At 42.0% G+C, this 13001-nt stretch overlaps 1 long non-coding RNA gene across 1 annotated transcript in view; it reads left to right on the forward strand.

The window, feature by feature from the left end:
- LOC116986822 overlaps positions 1–12371 on the forward strand; it is a 54173-nt gene extending 41802 nt beyond the window's left edge. The window contains exon 3 of the long non-coding RNA XR_004415577.1: positions 11497–12371. This is a non-coding gene — a long non-coding RNA (uncharacterized LOC116986822). The remainder of the gene's footprint in view (positions 1–11496) is intronic.
- Positions 12372–13001: the final 630 nt, after the last annotated feature.

A 13001-nucleotide genomic window follows, 5' to 3' on the forward strand; every position in this document is an offset into this window, starting at 1 on the left:
AAGACTGGTGTTCCTGTTTCATCTGAAACCAGAAATGTTTTTAATATGTATAGGAAGGAACTGCAAATGCAGGTTAACACTGAAGATGGACACAAAATGCTGGAGTAACACAATGTGTTAGGCAGCATCTCTGGAGAAAAGGAGTAGGTGACGTTTTAGGATGGAAACTTTCCGCAGACTGATAGTTGAGGTTGGGGGGGGGGACATTTAACAAAATAATTCTGGCCGATAATTCCATTAATGTGGATAGATTGGAGAAGATGGAGTTGTTCACCTTGGAACCGAGTGAAGAGTGGGTCTCTTTCAGATGTTTAAATTCATGAAAGGTTTTGACAGGGTAGATGGAAAGATAAGGTTGTGGTGCGTAGGTCTCGAAACGAAAGAGAGGAGTCAGGTATTTCGAGAGGCACCTTTATTTGTGTTCCTCCCGGTTGTAGGGAAGTCCACAAGAGAAAGATGACACCCAAACCCTTGCCTTTAAACCCTCTGGTTAAGGGCCGCCTCTGGACTGAACCATTCCCGTGCCGAGGGGTTTGACAGTTAGGATGGTCCGACCCTTGGGAGCCGCCACAAAGTGTATCTTTAAGGTGTGGTCCAGTATGAAGGTGATTAACAAAAGAACTGAAAATGACATGGCAGATTGGGGTTAGTGTCTGGAATGCAGTGTCGAGGGTGGTAGTGGAGGCAGATTCAATTGTAACGATAAAAAGAAAACTGCGTAAGAATTCTGAAAGATAAGAAATTATGGAGCAGGGTTAGTTAGATTAGCTGGAATGCTCCTAGATAGAGCTGGTAGTCTGAATGCTGGTCTTCAATGATGGACGCCTTCCAACGGGCCGCTACAGCAGACGCTTCCCAGTCGGCCGCGGAGAGACCGTGGTCAGCAGAGTTAGCAGAGGCCGAGGTCGGAGCCCGCACATCACGAGTCGAGGAGCCCGTGCGCCAACGGAGCTCACAGCCGACTGAGGCTGGGTTGGCGGAGCCCCGCGGCTGGGGCCTGGGACGGTGCCACGGACGCGTCCAGAGAGGACCCGGTGGCGATAGTGGGGAGGTCGGTGCGGCGGTCGATGAGGGCGCCGACCGACAGACGAGAACGGACCACGTGGAGTGAGGACGCCGCGGCCGAGGAACGTTGCAGGACCCGGCGAGGGGGAACTGCCGTGGGGGAGGGGCTGGGGGAAGAACCAAGGGGGACCTGGCACTGATACTCTGTAACTTTGTCAGCGCCCTTTATGGGCGACTATTTACATACTTTGGGTATGCAAGCAAAGAATTTCACTGTGACATGGTCACATGTGACAATAATTCATTCAATGCTTCATAAGTTCACGTTCATAAGGCATAGGAGCAGAATTAGGCCATTTCTGCTAGTCTAACTACCCCTGCTCCATAATTTCTTATGTGGAATTCGGTCCATCGAGTCTACTCCGCCATTCAATAATGGCTGATCTATCTTTCCATCTCAATCTTTTTCTCCTGCCTTCTCCCTTTAACCTTTGATACCCATACGAATGAAGAACCTGTCAATCTCTGCTTTAAAAATACCCAGTGGCTTGGCCACTTCCACAGATTCATCACCAAAATAAATTCCTCCTCTCCTTTCCGAAGGTACGTCTATTTATTTTGAGGCTGTGCCCTCCGGTTCTAGACTCCACTAGTGGAAACATCCACTTTATCCAGGCCTTTCACTATTCAGTTGGTTTTAATAATTCTGTGAAAGGTAAGAACTTATAGAGAAGTGGTCAGAGTAGCTGGATTCCTACTAGATAGAGCTGGTAGTGTGAATGCTTCCATCATTCTGTGATTGGAATGAATGACAAGCCAGAATAAATGACGGTGGAAAAAGGACTCAAGGGCATTCAATGTTGTTTTAGTTCTTGATCCTAAAGTACTGTGACATTTTCTGCCAGCAGGTGAATATTACTCATATTGATATTTATTTTAGTTGGACGGTAAATGGAAGCAAATTTGTAAGATGGGCGTTCCACTGGAGAGTGCAGGTACTATTCTACGTGAGAACACTTGGAGCTGTGACAAGGTGTGTCTAGTTTACTTAATAGCGTTTTACAGATATGCCAATGAGTTTTACATGCATATTGATACAGCCCAGGGATCTTTTAGGCACATGGTGTAATCATTAAAGGGGAGACACCCTGACAGCAGGATTTATTATTTGTAAGTAACACTACAGAAACTGCAGTTATGTTAAGGACAAAGCTGCCTCATTGCAAATAAATCATACTGCAGCAGACACTTGTATGCAAAAAAGTTGCCATGCGATATGAAATATGATTATGGTGGCAATGTGGCGCAGCTGGCAGAGCCGCTGCCTCAGAGCGCCAGAGACCCAGGATCTATCCTGATTTCAGGTGCTGTCAGTGTGGAGTTTGCATGTTCTCCCTGTGACTGCGTAGGGTTTCTCCGGGTGCTCCAGTGAATGAACAGGGAGCAGCTTGCATCAGGTAGAGTGTTGCCAGTCATGAACAGCTTGTTGTCTTCATAGGGCCCCAAATCTTAACGTTCAGTTTCTATTTTCATTCTCCATAGTTTAGGTTTGGGTTCACTATTGTCTACCAAGTTATTGTGAAAAGCTTAGTTGTGCATGGTATCCAATATGATCAAATAAAACTACACATAAATGCAATCGTCAAATCCAGATAAATAGGTAGATTCCATTTGGAATATTTTGGAGGACCAAGAAACCAAGAACCAAGAAGGGGTCAACATCATACTTCAATTTCAGCCCGTACTCAAAATTCATGACCATAGTTAATCTCACTCTGTGGTAAGTGGGGTTTGCAGAAGAGAATAATATTGATAAAAAAAACAAAGATCTCCTGGATGGATAGTAACATGCATGGATAAGCATTTCCCATTCCATGGCACAATCCATTGAAGCAAAACTATACCACCTGTGTCAATTAGCCATAATCACTGTGTAATTTATTTTGAATCTTTTTCACATTAAGCTTAAGCTTTGGAGATGACTCCGAAGGGCCAATAATTAATTTTTCAAAATGTTAATGGGAGAAATCATATTTAATATTTGTAGTGTTTCATTTCATGAAATGATTTAAGTACAGATACTTAGCTCCTCATAGACTTAATGAGAGCACTTTTATAGGCATGGCTTACATTTGCAGTCTTCAAAAGTAATATTTCACATTTATTGAATTTAACGAATATATGAGCACTTTGCTCATTTTCTCACATTACAACAGTAACTATACTTCAAAAGTACTTAATTGGTTGTAAAACAATCTTTAGGTCACACAACAGCTCCATGTAATTGGAAGATCTTTAAGCTCTCTTTAAGATCATGGCTCTAATTGGTGACATTTGTGTTGCATCCATTCATTCGGTTCTCTTTATATCTCAACTATCACAAATATCTTCCTAGAGGGCACATTTCTGATTAATTAAACACCTACCAGTACCTCTAAACATACTATGTGAGACAATAAAGAGTTGGAGTGTTCAAAAGGGAACTGCAGATGCTGGAATATCGAAGGTACACAAAATTGCTGGGGAAACTCAGCGGGTGCAGCAGCATCTATGGAGCGAAGGAAATAGGCGATGTTTCGGGCCGAAACCCTTCTTCATTGGATCTACACTTTTTGTCAATAAAGAGTTGGATTCTGTTTCTGAAGTTTAGCTCTGGTTCCTGACTGGGGATACATTTCTTATCTTCTGGGGTTTTTTTGTAATCATTTCCATTTTGCACATGATTGCAACTGACTCTCTATCCAATCTTAACCTGCAGATTTCTCTCTAAAAGAAGGTTTCCTGATGGAATTCCCTATATTTAGTTTGTATTTTAATTCATTTATTATCATGCTTGCTTGATCATCACATTATGTATGATCTCATAAGTTATAGGGTCAGCAGTAGGCCATTTAGCCCATCGAGTCTACTTCGTCTCGTTGATAACCATTTTAACTCCACTTCCCAATCCCAGGCTGACCTTTCTGTTCCGGGCCTCCTCCATTGCCAGAGTGCAGCCCCGCACAAAAGGTGGAATAGCACCTCATATTCCTTGGATAGCTTACAACCTAACATTATGAACATTGATTTCTCCAATTTATGTCACACCCTCCTTTCCCCCTCTTTCTTTCCTGCATCCCTACCACTGTGCGCACGCAATCGTCCCCTTCCAGCTACATCCCTCCCTCGGGGTTTACATTTCACTCCTCTCCTCTTCTTATCTGATACCCTTTTGTCTCCTTTCCACCTCTAGCTTTTGTCATAGCATTCTTTCTGACTTAGCTGACCAACATTCTTCGCCTTATGGCCTTGCATCATTTTAAGTTTAGTTTATTGTCACATGTTCCGAGGTACAGTGAAAAGCTATTTTGTCGCATGTTATCTAGCGGAAAGACTATACGTGGTTACAATCCAGCCATCCACAGTGTACGGATACAGTATATACAGTAGGGGATAACATGTAATGCAAGATCAACTCTAGTGGAGTCCGATTAAAGATAGTCTGAGGGTCTCAAATGAGGTAGATGGTTGGTCAGGACCGCTCTCTAGTTGGTGATATGATGGTTAAGTTGCCAATACAAAGTTAATACACATCATCTATACCAACAATCTTTACAACATTGTTCCATTACAGCAACAATATTAATATGTTAGGAACGCTTTAAGGTAGACTTCTACATTTTAACATTCTACTATTTTGTTAATCTACCTTTTACATTTACTCAGGGCAGGGAATCAACATTGGATCTACACTTGGAATCAACACAGGAAAAATTGAGTCAATTATTTATGGACATTGTTAAGTAATTGAACACATAGATATTTATTAATAGACGAGTATCATTTGTGCTTACCTTAATATTCCAGTAAACTATTAAAGCAGTGAATGCCTTATTTGAAAAGTAAGTACTACAAGAGACAATTGAAAATTATCGTATGTGTAGCTTCCTTAACCAACAAAACTGTGAACCAGATTTTGCCAATAATTTCTAATGGAAATTTCTTACTGGAACCACAATTTAAATGTTATTCTCTTAGTTTTCATATAACTCATTAGATCTGCATTGGATACTTGCCATGCAATTTGGCATCATTCTGGTAAACCTCCGCTGCACCCTCTCCAAACCATCCACATCCTTCCTGTAAGGGGCAAACTATGTGCAATACTCCATATGTGCTGAAGCAAAGCAAGAATTTCATTGTCCTATCAGGGACACATGACAATAAACTCACTTGACTTGACAATCAAGTCCTATAACCCTGCATCATGACTTCCTGTCTTATACTCAATGCCCCACCCAATGAAGGTAAATGTACCGTGGATTCTTTATATTCTTTAGAAAATAATTTTCTAGTAGAAACAAGGGAGCTGCAGATGCTGGCTTACACTAAGTGCTGGAGTAAATCAGCAGGTCAGGCAGCATCTCTGGAGAGGTGACGTTTCGGTTGGGACCCTTCTTCAGACATTTTTCAGCATTGTTGCGTTACAGTTCTGGAGAAACTATGATATGGTACAGATGGAATTGTATCTCATTGGACATTTCCTCTATTACAGAAGAAAAGTCCAATGTCTGATGATCATGACCCATTGACTCCAATTGCTTGTGTGCATTGAGTTTGTCTTGTCCATCATGCCACATTTAATTGAGCGTTAAGGGTCGGTATTAATTAAGCACCAGATGGTAACATTTTTCCTATGGAACAATTTGTAAATCAATGCCCTCTGGGGAAGAAGGAAGAGGTGAAAATTGCTCAGGAAGAAATGAAAGTAAATATAAGCTGAGCTGTGAATGTCTTTTTTATTTGCATGTTAGAAACTTGAAAAGCTATTTGCCAATGGAATGGAAACAGTTGTTTATGACAAGACAACAATTTGTTATCTTGGGAGTTGAGATGTCGCTGAGCATAAAAATATCAAACGTATTGAATGAATAAATCATTTACTTTCTTGAGTCAGAGAGCCTTACAGCATGGGAACAGGCACTACAGCCCATCAAGTCTGCACCTACCATCAATCACACATTCCCACAATAAGGGCCTGATCTTTAAGGAAAGGTTGGACAAGCTAGGACTTTAGTCCATGAAGTGCAAGAGAGAAGGAGTGATTTTATGGATGTATATAAAATCATGATGGAAATAGATAAGGTAATTCCACAGACTATTTTACTCAGGGTAGGGGAATTAAACCCACAGATGGAACATATAAACTCTGTACAGACAAGCACCCATAGTCAGAATCGAACCCGGGTCCCTGGCGCAAACTCTACCACTGTGCCACTGTGCCGCCACCTAGGTCACTGGAATTGTGAGGCACCTGGTCTGCCAGATGTACCACTGTGCCACCCCAATACTGCAAATGTGCGAAATAAGAATCATATATTCCTCAGCATGTGTAGTGATTGTACAAAAGTTGACAACAACACAAGATGAAGCCTTGAAAATTACTGAAGTAATCGTTATAAATTCTTGAAATAATTATTTGCAAGACTCAAGATTAATCACTCGTAGCATTTTAATAAATGCAAGTAAATCATCTGAATATGATATTCTGAATGCCAAGATCAGGCCTGTCTGGAAATATCCAAATGGGATGTTCACATATGACAGAAGAACTTCAGCAGTGGAGTGTTCTATCTCACGCTTTATCAATCAAATCAATGATTTTCTAAAGCTATAAAACACTGGATAAATGAGGCAGTGGTTGAAGTAACACCACAATTTTGATTGAATAAGAGTCAAGGAGCAGTCATGTAGGGAAATATAATTAGTAGGTTGATGGAAAGACTTAAATTTGACCCATCTGTTCCTTAATGAAGCCGTGTAAGATTGATTCTTATCTATTTGAATTTGAAATCTTATTAGAGTCATAGAGTGATACAGTGTGGAAACAGCCCCTTCGCACAACTTGCCCACCGGCTAACATGCCCCAGCTATACTAGTCCCACCTGCCTGCGCTTGTTGCATACACCCACCACCCTTTGTGTGAAAAAGCTACTCCTCGGATCCCTATTAAATCTTTTCCACTTCATCTTGAACCTACTGTATGCCTCTGGTCCTTGATTCCCCTACTCTGGGCAAGAGATTGTGCATCTACCCGATCTATTCCTCTCATGATTTTGTACACCTCTATAAGATCACCCATCATCCTCCTACGCTCCAAGGAATAGAGACCCAGCCTACTCAACCTCTCCCTATAGCTCACACCCTCTAGCCCTGGTAACATCCTCAAAAATCTTTTCTGAACCCTTTTAAGCTTGACAATATATTTCCTATAACATGGTGCCCAGAACTGAACACAATATTCTAATACAACTTATACAGTCTTATACAACTGCAACGATCTCCCAACTTCTATACTCAGTACTCTGACTGATGATGGCCAATGTGCCAAAAGCCTTCTTGACCACCTTATCAACCTGCGACTCAACCTTCAAGGAACCATGCACCCGTATTCTTAGATCCCTCTGCTCTACAACACTGCCTAGAGGCCTACCATTTACTGTGTAGGCCCTGCCCTTGTTAGATGCCCAAAAATGCAACACCTCACACTTCTCTGTATTAAATTCCATCAACCATTCCTCCGCCCACCTGGCCAATCGCTGCAATCTTTTACAACCATCTTCACTATCTGCATAACCACTCACGTTTGTATCATCAGCAAACTTGCTAATCTTGCCCTGTATGTTCTCATCCAAATCATTGATGTAGATGACAAACAGTAACGGGCCCAGCACTGAACCCTGAGGCACACCACCAGTCACAGGCCTGCAACCACTATTCACAGGAAGCAACCTTCCACCATCACCCACTGCTTCATTCCATGGATCCATTTGCTATCCATTCAGCTATCTCTCCTTGGATCCCATGTGATCTAACCTTCCAGAGCAGCCTACCATGCAGATCCTTGTCGAATGCCTTTTTGAAGTCCATGTACACAACATCTACAGCTCTGCCCTCATCAACCTTTTTGGTCACGTCTTCAAAAAAATCAATCAGATTCGTGAGACACGACCTCCCACGTACAAAACCATGCTGACAATATCAGCCCTTGCCCATTCAAATGCATGTATAACCTATCCCTCAGAATACTCTCGAGTAACTTTCCAACTTCAAATGTTAAGCTCACCGGCCTATAGTTCCCAGCATTTTCCCGGCAGCCCTTCCTGAAAAGAGGCACAACAGTTGCCACCCTCCAGTCTTCCGGCACCTCCAGTATTTAAGGACGATTCAATTTCAACCAGAGCTCCCGCAATTTCCTCTCTAGTTCTCCCTGTGACCTACGTGGGATTTCTCTGAGATCTTCGGTTTCCTCCCATACTCCAAAGACATACAGGTTTGTAGATTAATTGGCTTAATGTAAATGTAAAATTGTTCCTAGTGTGAGGAGGGTAATGTTAATGTGTGGGGATCGCTGGTCTGTGCAGACTTGGAGGGCCGAAGGGACTGTTTCCACGCTATATCTCTAAACTAAACTAAACTAAATAGAAACCTATCATCTTAATTTTCAACACAGTTCAACAAGGAGGAAAAGCATGCACAAGTTGATGTGCCAGTTGATCAGGAGTCAGGGCGGCACAGTGGCGCGGTGGTAGTGTTGCTGCCTGATGGAGTCAGAGTCCTGGGTTTGATCCTAACTACGGGTGCTGCCAGTACGGTGTTTGTACATTCTCACTTTGACCGCGTTGGTTATTTCTGGGTGCTCCTGTTTCCTCCCACACTACAAAGACATAGCGGTTTGTAGGTTAATTGGCTTTGGTAAAAATTGTCAATTGTCCCTAATTTGTAGGATACGGGGTGATCGCTGGTCGGTGCGGATTCAGTGATGTCGAGGAGCCTGTTTCTGCACTGTATCTCTAAAATCTAAAGAGTCATGAGAGTCAAGAGTGTTTAGTGTCATATGTACCAGCAACAGAACAATGAATTGCTTAGTGCTGCAGTTTAACTGACAGATTAACGCAATGACACACAAATAAATATACAATCATTGTCACATTCATTCCATGTTCTGCTTGAAAAGAGGCGCAACATTTGCCACCCTCCATTTATTTCAGTAACCATGTATTATGGACATCAGTTGAAATGTTGCAATCACCGTCCTTAAACTTGCAAATATTTGTAGCCATTTGTAGCACAGGAGTTTATCAGTTTCGACCACAGGGTGGAAAGGGCTTCCTTTTATGCCACAGAACACACTCTTCCTGATAGAAGTATATAAAACTATGAGGGGCATAGGTAGGGTAGACAGTTAGCATTTTGTTGTCCCCAGGATGGAAATGTCAAACATGAGAGGGCATAGCTTTAACCTACTGTATGTGAGGCAAAGTTTAACGGAGATGTGCAGGGCAACTTTTTTTTTTGCACAGAGAGTGATGGGTGCTTGGAATTTGCTGTCAGACGTGATCTACATAAATCTTTTCTGCACCTTTTCCAGCTTAATGGCATCTTTTTGGCAGTTCATCAATATTTCCTGAGCAAATTATCACAATTCTTTTAACTGTATAGCAAACAAGAGCAACATAATCTCTGAGTTTGTCTGTCCATTGATTGATGCTTGCATTTATGCATAGGTTTAGTTTAGAGATACAGCGTGGAAACATGACCTTTGGCCCACTGAGTCCATGCCGACCAACAACTAACCGTACACTAGTTCTATCCTACACACCAGAGTCAATTTGCAGAAGTCAATCAACCTACAAATATGCACGTCTTTGGGATGTTGAGCACCCGGAGGAAATCCACACGGTCACACGGAGAACACGCATCCATACAGATAGCGCCATAGTCAGGATCAAACACGGGTCTCCGGCGCCGTATAGAAGTAACTCTACCACTGCGCCACTGTGTTGCTTTCACAGAATGGGAAGCATTATTTATTCTTGTCTGAATCCTGCGTTCAGTAGGCATTTTCAATTTCAGAAGTCCAGGTAAAAAAAGGCTCATAACTGCATTTAATATGCATACTGTGCGACATTCCCCATGGTACACAAATTATAATCTGTCAAAACACTGTAAATGCTTTCGAACATCAGCTGCTTATAATACTGGTGCGATACTGCCCTCTGTGGCCAGTATTTAGAACTCCAGGAGATGCTCAGCAACTGCAGGGCAGAAATTAGAGGAGACACAGAATGCTGGAGTAACTCAGAAGGTCAGGCAACAACATGGATATCCATGTTCTCCAGAGATGCTGCCGGACCTACTAAGTTACTCCAGCGCTTTCGTGTGGTACTTTACACTTTTTTGTAAACCAGTAACTGCAGTACCTTGTAGTATATATAGATACTCTCTAGAGCTCAGGCTCTTGAGTCCTGCCAACATCCACGTTAAACCTTTCTGCACTCTTTCCAGTATAATCCTATTACAGATGTGCCTTGAAGTATATATATGTATGTATGTATGTATGTGTGTGTATGTATGTATGTATGTATGTATGTATATATGTATGTATATGGATGTATGTATGTTTGCATGTATGAACACATTACACATAGGCCAATTAAACTACAAACCTGCATGCCTTTGTGATGTAGAAGGAGACCTGATCACCCAGGGAAAAACCCTGGGGAAAATCCACGCGGTCACAGGGAAAACGTGCAAACTTCACACAGACAGCACCAGAGGTCAGGATCCAACCCGGTCTCTGGCGCTGTGAGGCAGCAGCTGTTCATTACGTTCATTATGTTCTTGTTTTAAAATTAAATCCTAAAAGAAAGAAGAGCTGAAAGGAAACCAGTTAGCGGCAGGTTCAGGATTGAGGTCTGGGGAATGTGGGAATCTGGAGAGGGTGTAAGAAACTGATGCTGCTACACTGAGAAATTTCTGTCAGGAAATCCTGCAGGCAGCAAGGATAATGTGCTCCGCTACATCAGCAAATTGGCTTCAACATGACACTGACCTGTGCATTACGGAGAAAGTCCAGATTCAATTACTGACCTGTACCATGACATAGATCCTCAGCTAAGGGGCCATTGAAGCACGGATAAATTCATTCCTTCCAGACGCAACAGAGGGAGGGGTGGGAGGTGGTTGATAAGTCAGCCCTGCTTTCTATTTTAATCAATTTCAAGGCAATGAAGTCTGCTACAAATTGCCCAGTTGCCAAAACAGATGGAGAACTATATTCTGCTCTCTGTATCTTCCCCTTTAGATTAGTTTATTTTGCATGCTATCCAGTCAGCGAAAAGACTATACATGATTACAATCAAACCATCCACTGTTTATTGTACTTGAGCTTGACTTGATTATATTTATGGGTGATGTTTTACAGTTGAGATCTTCAGGAAGGGTCTGAGCAAGGGCCATGACCCAAAACGTCACCCATTCTTTCTCTCCAGAGATGCTGCCTGTCCTGCTGAGTTACTCCAGCATTTTGTGTCGACCTTCGGTGTAAACCAGCATCTGCCGTTCCTTCCTACGCATATTGATTATATTTATGTATGGCATATCTGACCTGTTTGGATACTATGCAAAATAAAGTGAGAATAATAAACCTAAACATAATAACTTTTGCAGAAACCTGGACACACGTGCATTAGAATTGAAGGGTAGAAATCCTGGAGCCTTGTGGTCAACTGTGATAGGCCAGGGTGTTAGGATTGGTTGGGAGCAAGGCCGTGAAGTCAAAGCAAGGAACAGCAAACACTGTCTGCAACCTTACCTCAACAACTACGATCTGATATGGTCTTTATTTTGCTTGCACCACATACATTTGCTTTGCACTCTTTGCACTCTTATGTTACCTAGTATTAGTGCTGTTAATTTATTAAATTATTATTATATTATTGATCATTATATATTAATTTGTGTGTTATTGCTGTCATGGGCCTGTAATTATGAAGCATTTACTAGGATATTGATGTAAAATCAGAACTGTATTATCATTAATGACATCAGATTTTAACAAAAAAAATTCTTGCTTTGAATCACCGATTTAAAGATTGGAGTATATTGGATGTTTCCTCTCAGTTTGGTTGATCCTTCACAGCTTGAAAGGATGCCAAGGTTGCTGAAGAGAATACCTTTCCAATTACAGCTTTAGCTGGCATCTCCCCAATGGTAGTCCAGGTAAAATTAACAGGCCATCATAAGAGGATCATTGGATCCAACTGTCTTCTTGGCCTGAAGATAAACACAACGTGCTAGAGTAACTCAGCGGGTCAGGCAACATCTCTGGGGAAAAGGATGAGTAACATTTTGGGTCGGGTCCCTTCTTCAGACCAAAAGTAGAGGGGAGGGAACTGGAGGTAAGAAAAGGCCAGAACAAAGCAGGGCCGGCAACAGATGACCAAGGAAGACCATAATGGCACATTGTTGGCTGCAGAAGTGGTGATAACAAGAGGGATACAAGGATGCGAATAGTGGGACTAGTAGGACGTCTAGGGTGGGGAAGGGGGAGAGGGAATGCAAGAGTTACTAGCATTTAGATAAATCAACGTTCATACTGCTGGGCTGTGAGCTGCATTTGATTAATTAAATATAAATAATTAATTTTGGCAAAATTCTGAAATAAAGAATCAATAAAGAAGCAATATCAAAGGTGCGGATCTTTTAATATTTCTCTTGCTTTTGTGCAGAGTGATTTTTAATTATTCTTATGTATCTTGAAAATCAACTTCCTAAAATGAATGGAGGTGTTTACATTCATGAGGGGAATAGATAGGGTTAATGCACAGAATAGATAGGGTGAGTCTTTTTCCTAGGGTAGAGGAATCAAGAACTCAAGGGCATTGGTTTAAGGTGGGAGGGGAAAGATTTAATGGGAACCTGAGGCACAACCTTTTTCCACACAGAGAGTGGTGGGTGTATGGAACGAGCTGCCAGAGGTAGTTGAGGCAGGTACAATTTAAAGATGTTTTTTTGTGAAGGAAGGAACTGCAGATGCAGGTTTAAACCGAAGATAGACACAAAATGCTGGAGTAACTCAGTGGGGCAGGCAGCATCTGGAGACGTTTCGGTACATGATAGGAAGGGTTAAGAGGGATATGGACCAAATGCAGGTAAATGGGATGAGGTTAGAT

The sequence above is a fragment of the Amblyraja radiata genome, chromosome 24, assembly GCF_010909765.2.
Source record: "Amblyraja radiata isolate CabotCenter1 chromosome 24, sAmbRad1.1.pri, whole genome shotgun sequence".
Taxonomy (NCBI): Eukaryota; Metazoa; Chordata; class Chondrichthyes; order Rajiformes; family Rajidae; genus Amblyraja; species Amblyraja radiata.